This window comes from Megachile rotundata, chromosome 13 (genome assembly GCF_050947335.1).
Source record: "Megachile rotundata isolate GNS110a chromosome 13, iyMegRotu1, whole genome shotgun sequence".
NCBI classification, from domain to species: Eukaryota; Metazoa; Arthropoda; class Insecta; order Hymenoptera; family Megachilidae; genus Megachile; species Megachile rotundata.
This window is the reverse complement of record NC_134995.1, coordinates 9,561,570-9,580,637: the sequence shown is the minus strand read 5'-3', so window position 1 is coordinate 9,580,637 and position 19,068 is coordinate 9,561,570. Positions and strand designations below refer to the sequence as shown.

At 38.7% G+C, this 19,068-nt stretch overlaps 1 protein-coding gene across 1 annotated transcript in view; it reads left to right on the top strand.

The window, feature by feature from the left end:
- Nucleotides 1–6,702: 6,702 nt before the first annotated feature.
- Nucleotides 6,703–19,068, top strand: part of m (zona pellucida domain-containing protein miniature) — a 64,507-nt gene continuing 52,141 nt past the window's right edge. The window contains exon 1 of the mRNA XM_012290004.2: nt 6,703–7,565. The gene's annotated coding sequence lies outside the window, so the exon portion shown is untranslated. The remainder of the gene's footprint in view (nt 7,566–19,068) is intronic.

Sequence of the window (19,068 nt, the reverse complement as noted above, 5' to 3'; positions counted from 1 at the left end):
CTTCAAAATTTCTTCCACTACCAAATTTTCCCAAATTTCCAAATGTCCTTAAATTACCAAACTTTTCCAACCTTCCAAATTCCAAATATCCTAAATCTCCAAACCTGTGAAGCTTTCTAAACTTCCGCTATCTTATAGTAAATTCTATAAACTAGTAAACTAGTAAATTTCTGAAATTCCTCGATTCCCACAACTCGAACTATCCTGCCTCTAATCCCTATCGAAGGCACGCACGCTCCCCAGAACATTCAGATCGTCCTCGAATAAGGGAACCTCGGTTGACGTATCTCGCAAGAAACGTCACCGACTTCCCGTAAGTGAACGCGTCCCGAACGAACCTCGGCTCCGAACAATAGCTTACTGTACGTTTCTTGCGTGTCGTAAAAAAGCCGAAAGAAATTCCGGTCGCTAGTTGACCGCGCGAGTTTGAAATGCCTGAAGACGTCTGGATGGGTCCGCGTTGGCAACGATCGTCCTGTAACACGATCGTGCCGCGCGTCTCGAGCGGATCGAACGATTCTAATGGAGCCGGACGCTTCTGTGAAGCGGACGGAGCCTAATCACGCGAAGCAATTTGCAAGGAAGTGGTTCGTTACCGAGAAGTCATTAGCGTACGCTGCTTGACACCGTTTAACCGATAACGATCGTGCGTGCTTACGGGCCGACGCTCCCTCTTCTTTTTTCGCGTTTACGCCGATTCATTGATATTCGCCTTGCGACCCACGAGGATTCATCGGTACAAGCGAACAAGACAATGGCCAGCGGCGTCTGTGGCCCTGTTACACGACGCCTGCCCCCAAAATGCGGATCACGTGCGAGCAAACGTGCTCTGTCTGCTCGTTACCGAACAGGATCGATTCCGTGTGAAATCTTTTGGAAATCTAACTTTGATCAACACATTTTTTCATTATGGTTAGGCTACGACATTAACACCGCCGATTTTTGTCAAACTTGGCACAAGTGATCGGTACATCAATAGCAATAATTCTGCCTAACCACAGCTCGCAACTCTGTATAATAAGAGAGATGTATACATTTTCTTTTCGTTATGGTTAGGTTAGGTCACGACAAGGTTAGCAACGCCGATCTTTCTCAAACTTGGCACAAGTGATCGGTACATCAATAGCAATAATTCTGCCCAACCACAGGACGCAACTCTGTATAATAAGAGAGATGTATACATTTTCTTTTCATTACGGTTAGGTTAGGTCACGACAAGGTTAGCAACGCCGATCTTTCTCAAACTTGGTACAACCGATCAGTACATCAATAGCAATAATTCTACCCAACCACAGAGCGCAACTCTGTATAATAAGAGAGATGTATACATTTTCTTTTCTTTACGGTTAGGTTAGGTCACGACAAGGTTAACACTGCCGATCTTTCTCAAACTTGGCACAAGTGATCGGTACATCAATAGCAATAATTCTGCCCAACCACAGGACGCAACTCTGTATAATAAGAGAGATGTATAGATTTTCTTTTCATTACGTTTAGGTTAGGTCACGACAAGGTTAACACTGCCGATCTTTCTCAAACTTGGTACAACCGATCAATACATCAATAGCAATAATTCTGCCCAACCACAGGACACAACTCTGTATAATAAGGGAGATGCATAGATTTTTCGTTCATTACGGTTAGGTTAGGTCACGACAAGGTTAACACTGCCGATCTTTGTCAAACTTGGCACAAGTGATCGGTATATCAATAGCAATAATTCTGCCCAGCCACAGGGCGCAACTCTGTATAATAAGGGAGATGTATAGATCTTTTTTCATTACGGTTAGGTTAGGTCACGACGAGTTTAGCAACGCCGATCTTTCTCAAACTTGGTACAACCGATCAGTACATCAATAGCAATAATTCTGCCCAACCACAGCTCGCAACTCTGTATAATAAGGTTGAAATGTACCATCGCGGGAAACCGACGGCCATAAGTGTTTTTGCAGTTCTTCTTTTGATACTCTCTGGGTTTCCTTACTGAAAGTAATGGAAGGAAGTTGTGACAATAGAGGAAAGTTGAAATTTTTTGAAATAGAAGAAACTGTGACATTGATAAATTTAAACGTCTTCAAATTCGAGTCGTTCAAAGGCGACGAGGATGTGGACAGCTTGGAAGACAACGCAACGGTGACTAGGTAGCAAAGAGGGAAGAACTGCCTTTTAGGGCAGTTAAGCGCACAGCGACGACGCCTTGGTTGATCTTCGTCTGGTCTTGTCTCGCCTGGCCTCGCCTTGGATCGGATCGGATCGGATCGCCCATCGCGTTCCGCTCCGCTCCGCCCCGCTTCGTGTCGCATCTTCTCGCGTACAGGAACGCTTGCTTGCTTCTGCCGATGCGACGCGACACGACGCGACGCGACGGTCCCGCGACCCCGATCCTTCTCAGAACGCGCGCTAGAGAGACTGCACCGGGTTTTTAGCGCGATCTTGAAAACGGAAAATGTTTGTTTTTTCGTCGAACGTTGCCGATACTCGCCCATCAGCCACACCACTGTCGAGAACGATCGGATACACTTCAGGCTACCGATTATCGATATCGATGTTTCATTGATTAACGGTATATCGGATAGCTGATTAATTTATTAATTTATATAGCGTTGTTGATATTTGGTTGACGGTGTGATGGATTGGTCTGATTAATATATTAACGATATATCGGTGATATGTTTGATTCATGTTTATGTTTTATGTGGTTGATGTATTGATGATGCATCGATGATGTGGATAGCTGATTGACGTGTTAACGATATGTCGATGATATTGATATTTGATTGATACATTAACGATATGTGGATCTTATTGTTGTATTAACAATAAATCGATGATATTGATATTTGATTGATACATTAACGATATGTGGATCTTATTGTTGTATTAACAATAAATCGATGATGTTGATATTTAGTTGACACATTAACGATACGTCGATCTGATTGTTGTATTAACAATAAATCGATGATATTGATATTTGATTGATACATTAACTATACGTCGATCTGATTGTTGTATTAACAATAAATCGATGATGTTGATGTTTGGTTGATGTATTAACGATGCATTGATCTGATTAATATATTGATGATATATTAATGGCGATGGACATGATTGATGTATAAACGATATATGAACAATTGATAGATGTACATCCATATATAGTATTAATTCTAAATTGATTTCAATATTTATTTACCATGGATTTCTATATATCGGGGAATGTGTCACGATTAACGGTCAACCGAGCTACGCGGATATCGAGGAAGGAGAGAATGATCGATGGGAAATGTCATGCGGATGTCGAACGAGCCCGGAATACGATGCTCAAGGAATATAAGGAAATACAATTGGAGGAATGATAAAAGGAGAGTGGGAAATACGACGGATATGTCGATGAGGCCATATATTGAGCGGAAGGAACATAGGTTTGCTGCAACCCCTTCTGGGTATCCGTGTGACGAGATTTACTGCCCGGTGATCGGCTCTTGGGCACTGAAGCTCCTCTGAAGAATTCTGATTGGTTCACTTGTGAAAACTTTCAAATTTAGAAATTTGGAAATTTAGGAATTTAAAAAATTCTGAAGTTAGAAGGTTGATTTTAATGTTTGGATGTTTCGACATTTGCAGACTTGACAATTTTGCTGGTTGGATGTTTGGAAGTTTGCAAACTTGTAAATTCTGCTATTAAAAAAATTAGACATTTGTAAACTTGTAAATTTTGCTATTAAAAAATTTAGACATTTGTGTAAATTTTGTAAATTTTATAAATTTTATTATTGAAAAATTAAGACATTTGTAAACTTGTAAATTTTCCTATTGAAAAATTGAGATATTTTTGTAAATTTTGTAAATTTTGCTTTTGAAAAATTAAGACATTTGTAAACTTGTGAATTTTGCTATTGAAAAATTAACACATTTTTAAACTTGTAAATTTTTCTATTAAAAAATTTAGACATTTTTGTAAATTTTGTAAATTTTATTATTGAAAAATTTAGACATTTTTAAGCTTGTAAATTATCCTATTAAAAAATATAGACATTTGTAAACTTATAAATTTTGCTCCTAAAAAATTTGATTTGCAACCCTAAAAATTTTGCTATTTAATTTGAAAATTTGCAACCCTAAAGTTTCTCTAATCAGAAATTCCAAAATTTACAAGCCCACAACTCGTAGACCAATAAACTTGAAAACTCTGAACTTCAAAAATCTGTGACTAAAAATGTCAAATTTTCCAATTAATAAATCAATAAATTTATAAACCTAGAACTTGAGAATTTAAAAATTCCCCACCTACATTTCCCAACTAGAAGATTAAATTATTCGCATCCCGACGGATGCACCCTCAGTAGCCGTCCAACACCACACGGTGTTCGCGAAGCTGGAAATCGTCCGGGCAATAAAATAGTAAGTGAGTAATAGATGTCGTTCCTCGACAAGGTCGAGATGCCCTCGCAAATAGTGATCGCGAGTTCTGGCTGGTGGAACGCAGGCTCGGAAAGGGCCACATCGGAGATCGTTCTCGAGATATCGTTCCCGGAGCTGCCCTAGTCGAAGAAAGAGGAAAGGCACGAACGAAAGAAAGAAAAAGGGTGAAGCATGTACGTATAAGACTACGGGAGAAGACGAACAGGAGAAAGAAGAGGAAGGGTAAGGGCGAAGGAGGAAGAGGATGAGAAGGATGAGGTGGCGCGATAGCGGCAAAGATGAGGAGGGTGGGAGGTGGAAAACGCGGCCCGGCTACGAAATGGCCGGGCCCCGAAGAGGCCAACGATCGAGGATGACCACCCGACGTCCCTCTAAATCCCAGATACCCTAATTCCTAGCTCGTTCCATCTTCCAGCGTGGAGAATCCTTGCTACCACTTTGGATTGCCGTACCCTCGCACTTCATTATGGACACCTGCAATTTTGGTTGCACACAAATGGATATATGTACTAATGTGATTTATGTTAGGTACTGAAGTGATACGATTTATATACTCTATGTGGAACTGTATGTACTGGGAAGAGTTATAGCAGGCAGGTATGTTGGCTAGGACTATGTGTTAACATCATTTATATATACTGTCAGGTAGAGGACATGTGTGGATACATATGGGTATGATTCATATGTATCCACACTACTACATCAAGTAGAGACTATATGTACTCATATGATTCATGTACCCTACCACATCAAGTAGAGAGCTATATGTACCTATATGATTCATATATTCTACCACATCAAGTAGGGAACTATATGTACTCATATGATTCATATGCACTACCACATCAAGTAGAGAGCTATGTGTACCTATATGATTCATATATTCTACCATATCAAGTATAGAACTATACAATATACCCACATGACACATATGCAATACCACATCAAGTAGAGAGCTATATGTACCTATATGATTCATATATTCTACCATATCAAGTATAGAACTATACAATATACCCACATGATACATATGCAATACCACATCAAGTAGAGACCTATATGTACTCATATGATTTTATGCACTACCACATCAAGTATAGAACTATACAATATACCCACATGGTACATATGCAATACCACATCAAGTAGAGAACTACATGTACTCATATGATTCATATGCACTACCATATCAAGTAGAGACTCATATGTACCCACATGATTCATATACCACATCAAGTAGAAAACTATGTACACACATATGATACATATACACCACCATATCAAAGAAAAGACTATATGAACCAGTATGAATCAAATACACCGTATCATATAGAACCACATATGTACATATGTACCAATATACTTCACATACACCACCATATTAAACAAGAAACTATATGAACCAGTATGAATCATATACACCACATCAAATAGAACCACATATGTACATATGTGCCAATATACTTCACATACACCACCATATCAAACAAAAAACTATATGAACCAGTATGAATCATATACACCACATCAAATAGAACCACATATGTACCAATATACACTACCAACTCAAATAAAGAACTATATGTAACGATTTATGCACATGTCACTCCATGTCTACCTATGGATCCAAGGGGTAACTCCACAATCGACTGATAAAACTGATAATCTTTACACACTTCGCTAATCATGTAATAACAAGTTAACTTAATTACAAAAATGCGGTGTAATTATATAATTATATTAATGAAGCTTATTACTGTTAACAAATCAAAATTAAATGAAATACAAAAATCTCCAAAATCTTCAGCCATGTCAGACCCTGTTCAGGGCCAAGTCTGAGATGCGTAATATCGTTGTAAAAGAAGGGCAAGATCGAAGGGAATAGTCGAAGGGGTACGCGTAAATTCCAGGCATCGCTAGGTAGTCGGTGGCCGGGTGTCGATCGATCGATCAATTATCGAGAGATTCGGAGAATCCGAACGGCGGCATCGGTGGCGGTGACGGTGGTGACGATGTAGTTTTCGGTAAATGTGTCGAAGCCCACCGACCCGCGATGCGGTGTCGTTGCCCTCTTCTCTTCGGTCTGCTCGGTGCTGGTTGCACGGCCTGCCGCCGCCGCCGCCGTCGTCGTCGTCCAGCTCTCTCGATCTCTTTCCCATCGCGTCTCTCCCTCTTTCCCGGCCCTTCTTCTTCCTCGTTCCCGTCGTTCCCCCGTGTTCGCCACTCTCTTTCTCTCCGTCTCCGTCTCGCGATGCGTATACACATCGGGCCAAGAGCCACCACCGCCGCCGCCGCCGTCGTCGTCGTCGTTGCTGCTGCCGTTGCTGCCGCTACGAGTAGGTTATCCCTGTCCCCTCCGCGGGACCATCCTCTTATTCCCACTCCTCCTTCGGAGCACCTGTCGTGCCAGGGAGTTCGGCGCGTTAGGGGCGCTCGCCGGAGGTAAGTAGACGGCAGGTTATCAGTCCGCAGAACATCTTCGTCGCGAACGGAACCGTAAACCGGTGTGGTTACGCATTCTTTCGTGGTGGACAGATAGAAGGAGGAACGAGAACGAGGGAAAGGTGGAGGTAGACAACCGGCCGAGGAGAGGACAAATTGACGAACGTACGTCGGGGAGCCTTTTGACGGAATACGTTGTTGGTGCCGGTGCCGTTGCCGTTACCTGCCCGTTATCGATGCTCGCCTGCGTCCAACGGGAGTTTGTCCCTATATCCGCACCACGCTCGAACGTAGGGCAACTACGCGCGATTCGATCGGTTACTTATTGACTGTGAATCGTCGACGAATACGGGTAATCGCGGGCACCGATACAATCGGTCGCCTCAATTTGCGGTGTGCCAGTCGAATGCGATGATCGCGTAAACGATCACAGCCACGGGATTCTCCGGTGAATTGTGTTGAGTGACGGATCTCGTTACACGCCCAGGAACACCAAACTGTTCGGACCTGACCGACAGACACGGATGATACATCGTTTGGATCCAACGGGCGAGAAGAGGAACTGAGGAACCTATATTCCAGAGGGTTTCCACGGGAGGGGTTGATAAGGAGATAACAAGGCTGCCGGGATGCGGCACGAGGAGCCGCTAAGCTGCAGCTAACACGTGGCGACTCCGCACGCACTCCGCGATCGCTAGGTGAGCCTTTAGGCTGTCGATCATTTGGTTCGCATCACTATACTTTTAATCATAATTATCGATTGTCTACACAAATTATATCACGTGTCGATCACGTTCTAAGTTTAAGTTCTGCTAACAGCCATCAAATATTTTCTTATTCTTGGTAACAATATAGAACCTATAGTTAGCTACATATATACTACGTTCACATACTGCGCCAACCTTCAAAGAAGTTCATCTGCTTGGTTCCCATCAGACATTTTCTTTTTTTTAATAACAATATAGCATCTATAGCTTCATAAATACTACGTTCACATAATGTGCCAAGTACCTCTAAGAAAGTTCGTCTGCTCGGTTCCCATCAAACATTTCTTATTTTTGATAACAATATAGCATCTGTAAATATTACATTCACTGTGCCAAGCTTTAAGGAAGTTCATCTACTTGGTTCCCATCACATTTTCTTATTTTTAATAACAATATAGTTAGCTACATAATTCTATGTTCACATACCACTGATGTTCAGCTAATAGCACACAACTTGATTGACATCTAACTTATTTTCTTATTTCTAATGATAATATAGCGTCAATGTTTAGGTACATTAATAAGACGAATGTGTTCGTATCAATCTAGTACCGTTTCAAAGCTGTTAAGTGAGCAACAGCCTTTAAAGCCTTAAATGTCCAGTTAACAGCACAGCACCTGGCATTGAAGCTGCTTGGATACATTCTCTTGTTTTTACTAATAACACTGTAGCTTTCGTAGTTGCCAACACACTTTCGCCATTAAGGTGTGATGGGCCACGTATCTGGGGCTAGGTATTTTGGTAATATATGAATATTAAAGATTAACAGTCTTTAAGTAACTCAGTAGCATAAAATCAATCATATGAGCTTAGGAATTATAGTATGGCTTCATGAGTAGTCGTTCACGTGTTACGTGAGCAATTAAGCTTACTTAGTTAATGTCTGAGTGACGTAGACACAACCTTAGTATATTTTAAACATCTTCAAAGAATGTTCAGTCGGAAAGTCAAAGAATTTGGTTATGAAGAAATCAAATTAAGTCAACAAGTCCTAAGACAGTCCACATAACAATAGTGATGTCCATATGTGGATGGATAACCTTTAACGTTTCATTAATTTCGAACAAGCCAACCAAGACTTTTGGATTAACTCTGTGCTAACTTTGTCCAGGTCAATATAACTTTGTCCAGATTAATATAACTTCGCCCAGGTAGATACATCCAGATGCAAAAGGTCATCATATCAATCTTGTTCAGAAGTGTTAAAAGCTGTAAATAAGTCCATCTAGCAATCTTTGTAGCAACATCGAAACTGCTCACATTGTAGAGCTACAGAGTTTTAGTTCCCGAGTTATCCTGTTTAAGGACATCCTACCCATCCTATATATGCTACATCTTTTTGTTTAGGAACAAGTTCCTTTTAAAACCAAAGTTGTTCCACCTGAATATATAGGGACTTTCAAACTCGATGCCCCTTGAGATTCTGAATGGCTATGAATCAACATCGTCAGGATGACATCGAGTGTCCCACTCCAAAGTCAAAATTTGCTCATGCAAACGCACCTTTAGGACCAATTGCAACATAGTGAGAAAATGTCTCAAAATGTCATCGAAAGGCCCCCAGTAGAAAAAGGAACAAGTGCCCTTAACAGACCGTTCGTTTTCGCTTAACGGGCTACCCATTCAAGTATTCCCGCGCGGCTGCGACAGTTAATGCAAACCAGGTCCCCGATGATCCGGCTGTCGATGTAAACGCGCACGCGGATAGAGCGGACCACGAAGAAACAGCCAGGCGGATAAGGTTCTCGTACGAGGAAATCTGGTGGGGAGGGAATGTGGTCGGTCCGCAAGCAAGGAGGCCTCACCAAATTTTCGTGCCGCTGGTCTGGGCGCAATGTGCCTCGAATCTCCACGTGCTTCGTGGTCTGTCCATCTTGCTCGCTCCGACGGTGTGCCCTCTTTCTCGCGCCCATTTGCCATCTTCTTCAATCGCGAGCACAGGAGGCTCCGTTCCCGCGGACGTCTTGTCCCACACTCTTCTCTCTCTCTCTGCGGATCCCCTTCTTTCCCGTTGGCCTCTCTTCATCGGAGGAGCTGACTCGGGCACCCAATTGCTTCGCGGAGCCCCGAGAGTTGGCGCGCGCGCATTCCGGTTAGCGGTCCGACGTAACCGTTGCCGCTTCTGTCGTCGACGAATGTTGCTCCTTTATTGTTATACCCGAAATATTTAGCACGATTTTTTATGGCAAGTTTGAATACTACTTTGCTACTAAATTAGGAATATTGATAGCTTTAAATTCCTCCGGGAAATATTAGGCATCGACTCCGTTGTGGGTAGATCTGAAAAATTTTAGCAATTTTGGTTAGCAAATTACAAATATTAATATGTTTGAATTCCCCTTGGAAATATTGAGTTATCGACGCCGTTGTGGGTGGATCTAGAGGATTTTAGCAATTATGGTTACCATGGTAACGTTAATATTACAATTTCCAGAGGGTATAGAACTTTAAGATATTGTCTCAAACAGCAAACATGGACTTTTCTGATTTTTTATCTTCACCTTGACTGTGGTAAGGAAAGTCCCTTGCAAATTATTTTACACTAGACAGAGTTTTCCCCATCACTCATATATTTAGTACAACCAAGACAGATAATTAGAAATATTATTACAATATTTCTGATAGAACGATGTCAGAAATATTTTCTGATTGGCTTTCCAAATGAAGGTCAAGAGAAACCCTCTCCAAGATTATGTCACATGCGTTTGCTATTAATTTCAACGACCATATGTCAGAACCATATAGACACAACTAATTAACCTTCCTTCAGAATTATTAACCCTTAGGATTAACCCTTGTGTCCAAGGCTAAGGATTAACAGGTTCCTTATCAGACACCTTCGATTTCCCATACTAAATTAGTTTCGCATGAAATTTGAAATCATGTGAACATTCTACGTTATTTTATGAGAAAATGATTTACGGCGAATGAAATTTTTATGAACGAGTTAAATTTGGCCAACAAGGTGTTAGAATGTAATTTAAAATTTAAAGGGACAGTTAACCCTTCCAAGAATTAATTATTTATCACTAACTATTAAACTCTGATGATGATATAAATTTTTAATTTTATGACTCGTTCTAAACAACCTTACACAATATTACAAATTACAATGAATTTCTAAGAAATATCTAGAGAATCTTACTAAGAAAATTCCTAGGGAAATATACAGCAAATGTACGAATTCTTATTCACATACAGTTGACCTCATAAAAATTCAACCAAACACGTATTGTTCTCACGTATTCAATTGAATTTTAAATCAAACTTCATAATATGTAAAATATGTTCGATACGTGTGTTCGAAACACAATCTTACTATGGGAAGTTTGGTTAAGTATGGGAAATAAGTCCCTAGCAATTGGTTTAAGTAAACGATGCTACGAAATCGATGACTCGGCGAATCTCCGAAACGAATCGAGTAGCGTGCAGGTGTAGGCAGGTGTATAGGGTTCTTTTGCTTATGCATGCGTGTACACGGGGTGTCCAATATCCCTAGCTTATCATTTCCCTAGAACTCTAAATCTGATAGTCAAATATTTATATTTTTACATTTTTAGGTGATCAAATTTTTGGCTAGCAAATTTTTAGCTTTAAAATTCTTATACCTCTAAATTTTTAGTTTTATGAATTTCTTTAATTTTCATATTAGATTTCAATTCTCAAAATTTTTAAATTTCTAGGTTTTCACTTCTTTAGAAATTACTTCTAAATTACTAGAATTACTTTTAAATTACTGGAAGTACTAGATTTAAATTAGTAGATCTCCAAATCTCTAGATTTCTATATCCACACATTTCCAAATGTGAAAGCCCTCAAATTTTAACGCCTTCAAATTTCTAACCTCCAAAAATAACATTTAAATCCTCTAAAATCCCTAAAAATCTACTATAACTACTTGACTGTACATGAATCTAGTCTTTTAGAACCACATTACGGTTCAATAAATCCAGTACACTTCTGTCAAGCTCTAATGCATGTTCGATGAACTTCAAACGCAAATTACTCCGCCATCTTGCAGAGCTGCGCACTACGGCTGCGCAGAGCGATCACTCTTGACTGCCTCAGTTGCGCGAAGTTTGAATAAAATCAACCTTAACAAAGTAATCTTGTTTATCACAATTGAACTTTTTCGGAACTGAACTTTTTAGAATAAACTTAGCTTCGTCTCATTTTGATATGAGAATCCGTTTCATAATTTACTTTTCTATGAAATATTTTCAAATACATTCTGTAATGAACAGTAAATGTAATAAATGGTGTAAACATGAATTATATATTATAGTGTCATTTAATTTTACTACATTATTATATTACAGCAAATTAATTTTATATTATAATCTCTTCTAATATAATAATAAGTGATAAACAAGTAAAGGATGACTCCTTTCAAACTTTTGACTTAGGTCTTTCTTACAATCAGCTAAAATGAAAAATATCTGAAGAACGATCTTATTAATTAAAAAAGGCAAAGGAGTATTCAACTAGCTTTCCCGAATAAAGTCCCTTGCTTTTGAATCAAGGTGCATTTTTCGGACACCCCGTGCATCAGAAGCCGGTCCAACGTATCGAGCGAACCTGAATCGATCTCCCTAGTCGGTCTCTTTTGCAGGGATCGCATAATAGCTCGGTAGTCTTGGCTGGCTCGTAAACCGTACTGGTAGGACGTTGACTCGAAAGACATCGCGTACCATACGGATCGTTTGGGTGAATGAACGATACCTGTGTCTACGCAACTTCGTACCATTGATTACTATAACCCGCGGAGAAGGGGTTTCGAGATCATGGCACGTGTTCTCGCGCGAGAAACATCATCGGGCTTCTCGGTATTTCGCGAACGGCATTCGTTCTTATCTTCGAGCTGCTTGTATCGCGACAATTAATCCTTAATTGGTGCTCCGCTAAAAACGCCCACTTAATATTATGTGCCAATTACTTGATATCCCCTCTAATGAATACGTTAAGATTCGTTTGAAAATTGATCGGTACACTTTGCGGGAAGTGGGACGATTAATATTGTTAACTACCGAGTGTGACGATTAATTTTAAGTTTGTGAATATTGATTGTAGGAAATAATATTTAAATAGATTGTATTAATTAATGTGTATGTATTAAACTTGGTTATTTAATTGGGGAAATTAATTGATATTGCTAAAGGATGTGTAGAGGTTAATTGACGAAATTATTTAACTCGTGCGAAATTAATTAATGTTTTCTTTAATGAATTTGTGAAAATTAATTATATGAAATTGATTAATTAATATAGTTTTAATGAATCAAGTTCAATTGCAGAAATTAATTAATTGATAAATTAAAAATTAAAATAAAAATTGGAAATTAAAAATTAAAAATTAAAAATTAAAAATTAAAAATTAAAAATTAAAAATTAAAAATTAAAAATTAATATTTAAAAATTAAAATAAAAATTGAAAATTAATAATTAACTTTGCCTTTGACAAACATGTAAAACATAATTGCAAACATTAATTAACTAATATTAGCCTCTAACAAATATGTAAATATTAATAAAAAAAATTAATCAATATTACCCTTGAAAATAACTAATTAATCCCATCTTTGATAAACACGTAAAAATTAACGAAAGACATCAACTGATATCATCCAATAAATATGCAAAAATTAATTAAAGTCAATTAAATAATATTACCGGATATTAATTAAAAAAGTCAATCAAATAACATTCCAGAATATGTGTACAATAATAAACGATATAATTAAAATTACTTCCCGATAAATAGCTACACATTAATACATTTGCACATACATTTTGTTGCGGGAAGTGTCGAACCCTTGATGTTATCTCATTATCCTGCAACCGGTAAAATAATGACAAGACTTGGTCTACCAGTTTGTGTATCAAGTGGAAATCGTAGACTTTGCTACCTTATTACCCGATTACATCAACTTCTTCCTTTTGTCTCTTCTTTTTCATCGTATCGGAGGTAACGTTTACTTAGCAAAACATCCAGTCTAATCAAAGCTGCTTAATGAGCGCAATTTATTCCGAAGAAGAAATCGATACCTTATTACCAATGTTTGTCGTCCGACCTTCGCAGTGTTATTCACCGACGAAAAATTAAATTTCTAACCGTGACCGCACAAAATAGCGGGCTGGAACGAGTTATTGCTCGTAAAAAACTAGCTGTGAGAATTAAATTCCTTGCTAATCGTTTCTTGTCTTGGAATATTAAGTTTTTGTGGGATTTTTGGGAGATTTGGGGAATTTGGGGGATTTGAGGAATTTGGGGGATTTGGAGAATTTGGAAGATTTGGAGAATTTGGGGAATTTGGGAGTTTTGGGAAATTTGGTGGATTTGGAGGATTTAGGGAATTTGGGGGATTTGGAGAATTTGGGGAATTTGGAGGATTTGGAGAATTTGGAGAATTTGGAGGATTTGGAGAATTGGGGGGATTTGGAGAATTTGAGGAGTTTTGGGGAATTTGGGAATTCAGGGATTTGAGAATTTGGGGAATTTGGGGATTTGAGGATTTGGGGAATTTGGGGATTTGAGGATTTGGAAATTTGGGGATTTGGAGATTTAGGGAATTTGGGGGATTTGGAGAATTTGGGGTATTTGGAGGATTTGGAGAATTTGGGGAATTTGGAGGATTTGGAGAATTTGGGGGATTTGGAGAATTTGAGGAGTTTTAGGGAATTTGGGAATTCAGGGATTTGAGAATTTGGGGAATTTGGGGAATTTGGGGATTTGAGGATTTGGGGAATTTGGGGATTTGAGAATTTGGAAATTTGGGGATTTGGAGATTTAGGAATTTGGGGATTTAGGGATTTGGGAATATAGGGATTTAGAGATTTGGAGATTTGGAGATTTGGAGATTTGGTGATTTGGTGATTTGGTAATTTGGAGATTTGGTGATTTGGGGATTTGAAGATTTGAAGATTTGAAGATTTGCGAATTTGGGGATTTAGAGATTTGGAGATTCTACCAATCACCTAAAATTGCCCAAACCACCATTACACAAATACTTCCCAAACTTCTACCCAAAATACCTACTCAAAGTCCACTCTCGAGACCAATAAATCTCCATGACTCAATATAACATCCCAGCTGGTATAGTTTCGGAAGTAACCGAGGTGGTCTAACCGTTCTAACCGATTAGACAAGCGGTGTCCCGTATATCTAGCGAAACCACAGGAGTTTATTAAGTTGCGAGTGTATAAGGAGGTGGTTGTAACTGCTTCCTGAAACTTACTCGCGCGGTCGAGCATTCTCTCGAAAATTTGCATCGAAATAAGTCGCCGAACGTCCGTTTGCCATCACCGGCCGGTGGTTGGCGGGCAAAAGGAGTACGCTAACGGTTTTTCGAACAGGTGTCATCTCTTTTTTCCGCGCTTCATGAAATATTCACCAGGCATACGATTACGTTAGTACCGAGTGTATGGTACTAATCCGTGGCCGTTGTTACGGGGACATTCAACCTCCTCTGTGTGTCCCGGCATCTGGGATCACGCCCGACATAACTTTGCATTCGTTTGCCGGCGTAATTTCTCGCTGAATTAATATTAGCATACTGCGACTTCGTCTAACTATTTGTCGAGGCGACTACGAATAACGACCGGTTCCCGCGAAAAACACTGTTGTGGGCCTAGTGTACTGTGGACGCCATTATTGGTGGCCATATTGACTTAACCTCTTGCACCTATGTCAACTGCGTCAGAACTAAAGCTACAATAAGAAAAATTTAACAGAAAAATTAAAATAGAACATTTAATAGAAAAATTAAAATTGAACATTTTACAGAAACATTAAAATGGAATATTTAATATAGAAGTTATTTAATATAAGAACATTATAAGTCAAACAGTTTCATTGTTATATGGATGACATATTTCTATCATACAGGGTGTCACATAACTAGTGTGTATCCCTGAAATGAGGAGTAGCTGACATGATTCTGAATAAGATTTCCCTTTGCTAAAATGTAGTCCGAAGCTTCGTTTTTGAATTATTAAGGAAAAACATGGACACGTAGAAATGGGAGAGTAGAGAATATAACGCGTGGAATTACGACGCGTGGAAATAGGAGGCGTAGGGAATATAACGCGTGGAATTACGCCGCGTGGAGATTCAACGCGTGGAAATACGGGGCGTAGGGGATATGACGCGTGGAAATACGGAGCGTAGAGAATACAAAGCGTAAAATTACAACGCATGGAAATGGGGGAGTAGAGAATATAACGTGTGGAATTTCTACGCGTGGAATTTCGCCACGTGGAGATTCAACGCGTGGAAATACGGGGCGTAGGGGATATGACGCGTGGAAATACGAAGCGTAGAGAATACAAAGCGTGAAATTACAACGCGTTGAAATGGGGAAGTAGAGAATATAACGTGTAAAATTACAACGCGTGGAAATGGGGGAGTAGAGAATATAACGCGTGGAATTACGCCGCGTGGAGATTCAACGCGTGAAAATACGAAGCGTAAGGGATATGACGCGTGGAAATACATAGCGTAGAGAATACAAAGAATGAAATTACAACGCGTGGAAATAGGAAGAGTAGAGAATATAACGCGCTCCGCCCCTATACTCGAAGCTGCGCTCTCGTATCTGCGCATGCGTACTCCTCGCACTCTGATAGGTCCGTATTTTTCCTTAATAATTCAAAAACGGAGCTTCAAACCCCATTTTCGCAAAGGGAAATCTTATTCAGAATCGCGTCAGCTACCTCTCATTTCAGGGACCTACACTAATTGCGAGACAACCTGTATCGAGGCAAGGATTAAGAATAGCGACGTGGCAAACTGCTTCGAGCGAAAGGAAAAGAAAGAGAATTGTTAATCGAGGTTTTTATTTAACATGAATGGTAATGCCAATAAATGTATTTACAGGACCTGACCAATGATTTCTTCCTAATCTTTTTATTCAATGTACAAAATCCGCGGTACATTCGCCTGTAGATCGGTAGAGAAAAAACGTGGAAAATATAATTATACATTTATTAATATACAAAAAAATTGACGCGCTAATATTCTCGTACATTGTATCATTTGACGAAGAATAATTTATAAACATTTTTTTTATATCTACGTGCTTAAGGTGCAATTAAATATATTAGCTTTCGTGTGCTGTTACAAGCTACTGACTATTGATAACGGTGCGCACATATTTTGATACGACGTGTAGAAACATCGGTGGTTCATAAATTTCGGCGCGCGGAACAAACCGCTCTGTTACGAATACTAATGTCTGTCATAGGAATTTACAAGTTGTGTCTGACAAGCTCGTATATGCAAATCAGACGGTCGTAAGATTAGCAAAACCTACGACATATCGTTGTACCTTTAACATTAACGTCTTTATAAGAGACGCCGCTCGGGTTCGCAATTAGTGGATTAACCCTTTCATGGCCGGCCACGCGTTATACACGTGTCCCAATTAATATCTTATTCCTCTCTTGTAGTATCTTTAGTTTTTACAAAGAAGTTTTTGGCTAGGAAGATATAAATATAAATACAATAAATAATAATTATAAATAAGTACAATTTAATATAATTAGTAGACACTAATTGTATACATATATGATTTGGTATAATTAGTGAGGACTAACTACAAATATAGTTAAGTACAATTAGCAGAAATTAACTACAATTACAATTAGCAGAAATGAACAATAAGTACAATTTAATATAATTAGTAAAAATTAATTATATATAAATGTAACACACATGTTCAGTTTTCACATCACACACGTTCAGTGTAGAACACAACACGGAAAACATAGTTGTATCCAATACTTATCTAGCCTTATTACTGAGGTTTCACTACAGGAACTATCGCGAGCGTGACCACAGTTGCACGAATCCCCGTGCGAACTATAAAACATAAAATATCGATGAGTCATGCTTCGGCACACTTTTCTAAACGTAAACACTCGTTATTCCGAACATCCTACTCATTCAGCTGTTGTCTATAATTGAACCTCAATTACGATGGAAATCATTCACACTTTCTAGAGAAAAAATCTTACTTCCGTCTGGTAGATGTGCTCAATATGTTCTGTTGTAAACAAACTGTTCAATTAGGTTGACTGTTCAATAGGTTATGTTGAGTGATAGGTTAGATTTATTGTTCAATTTGGTTATGTTGACTGTTAGGTTAGGTCAACTGCTAGGTTAGGCTAACTATTAGGTTAGGTTAATTGTTAGGTTAGGTTATGTTGACTGTTAGGTTACGTTAACTGTTTCATTTGGTAATGTTAACTGTTAGGTTAGGTTAACTGTTAACTTAGGTTATGTTGACAGTTAGGTTACGTTAACTGTTCAAGTTGGTAATGTTAATTATTAGGTTAGGTTAATTATTCAATTTAGTAATGTTAACTGTTAGGTTAGGTTAACTGTTCAATTTAATAATGTGAACTGTTACGTTAGGTTAACTGTTCAAATAAGTTACGTTAAGTGTTAGGTTAAGTTAACTGTTCAATTAGGTTATATTAACTGTTAGGTTAGGTTAATTGTTCAATTAGGTTATGTTAAGTTTTACGTTAGGGTAACTGTTCAATTAAGTTATGTTAACTGTTAGATTAAATTTACTGTTCAATTAGGTTATGTTTAATCTTACTATCACATTGACTGTTTTTATGAAATCTTACAAAGATGTTATAGTATTTATAATTTGTTGCTAATACAATGATATACAATTGTTTTCTCATATGCAGTTGTTAATACAATTTTTATTTCTAATATGTAACAGGAATAACGATAATCAACAACTATTTCTTATATTATAAACATTTCATCTCCACATTTAAAAATACTAAATTGTCACATTTCAAAATATTGCACTCTGCAATATATCCCAAAGTAACACTACCACCCCATATTTAGCCCCTCCTCAATACCCTTCATAATCATTCAATAACCCACTAAAGTAAAATACTAAAATGTTGATATTAAACCGCGTTCAAACCGCGGTCTTCGAATTTTCGCGCAGCGCCAACGATTGGTGGTCGGCGATATCCGCGTGACGCATATATCGCGAGCGTTATCGCGTTCTGGACCGGCGGTGGTCGTGCATCCTATAATTCTTTACGCATCGAGCGTCGCAAATAGTGGTCGCCAGCGTAATCGGAGCGGGTTACGCGGGCGATATGACGCGAGTGCGTGCGAGCACGCACGCGGCCGCGTATCGTTTACCGCGGTTCCAGGGAACTGAGTGGCAAAAGTTCCCGTACATGAAAACCGGTATTACATTCCTCCTATTATCTATTATACACCGTGGTGTTACGATCATTTGACACGCTACTAGTTCATAGTCACCTCGATATCGTTACACACGTCGGTTCTCATTAAGAAGAATACTTAAATAAATCTTTTCAAGGATCCTTACCTTTCATATTCATTTCTTGTTAATTTCAAAAAATTTGCAGGAGGTGACATTAAAAATTGTTG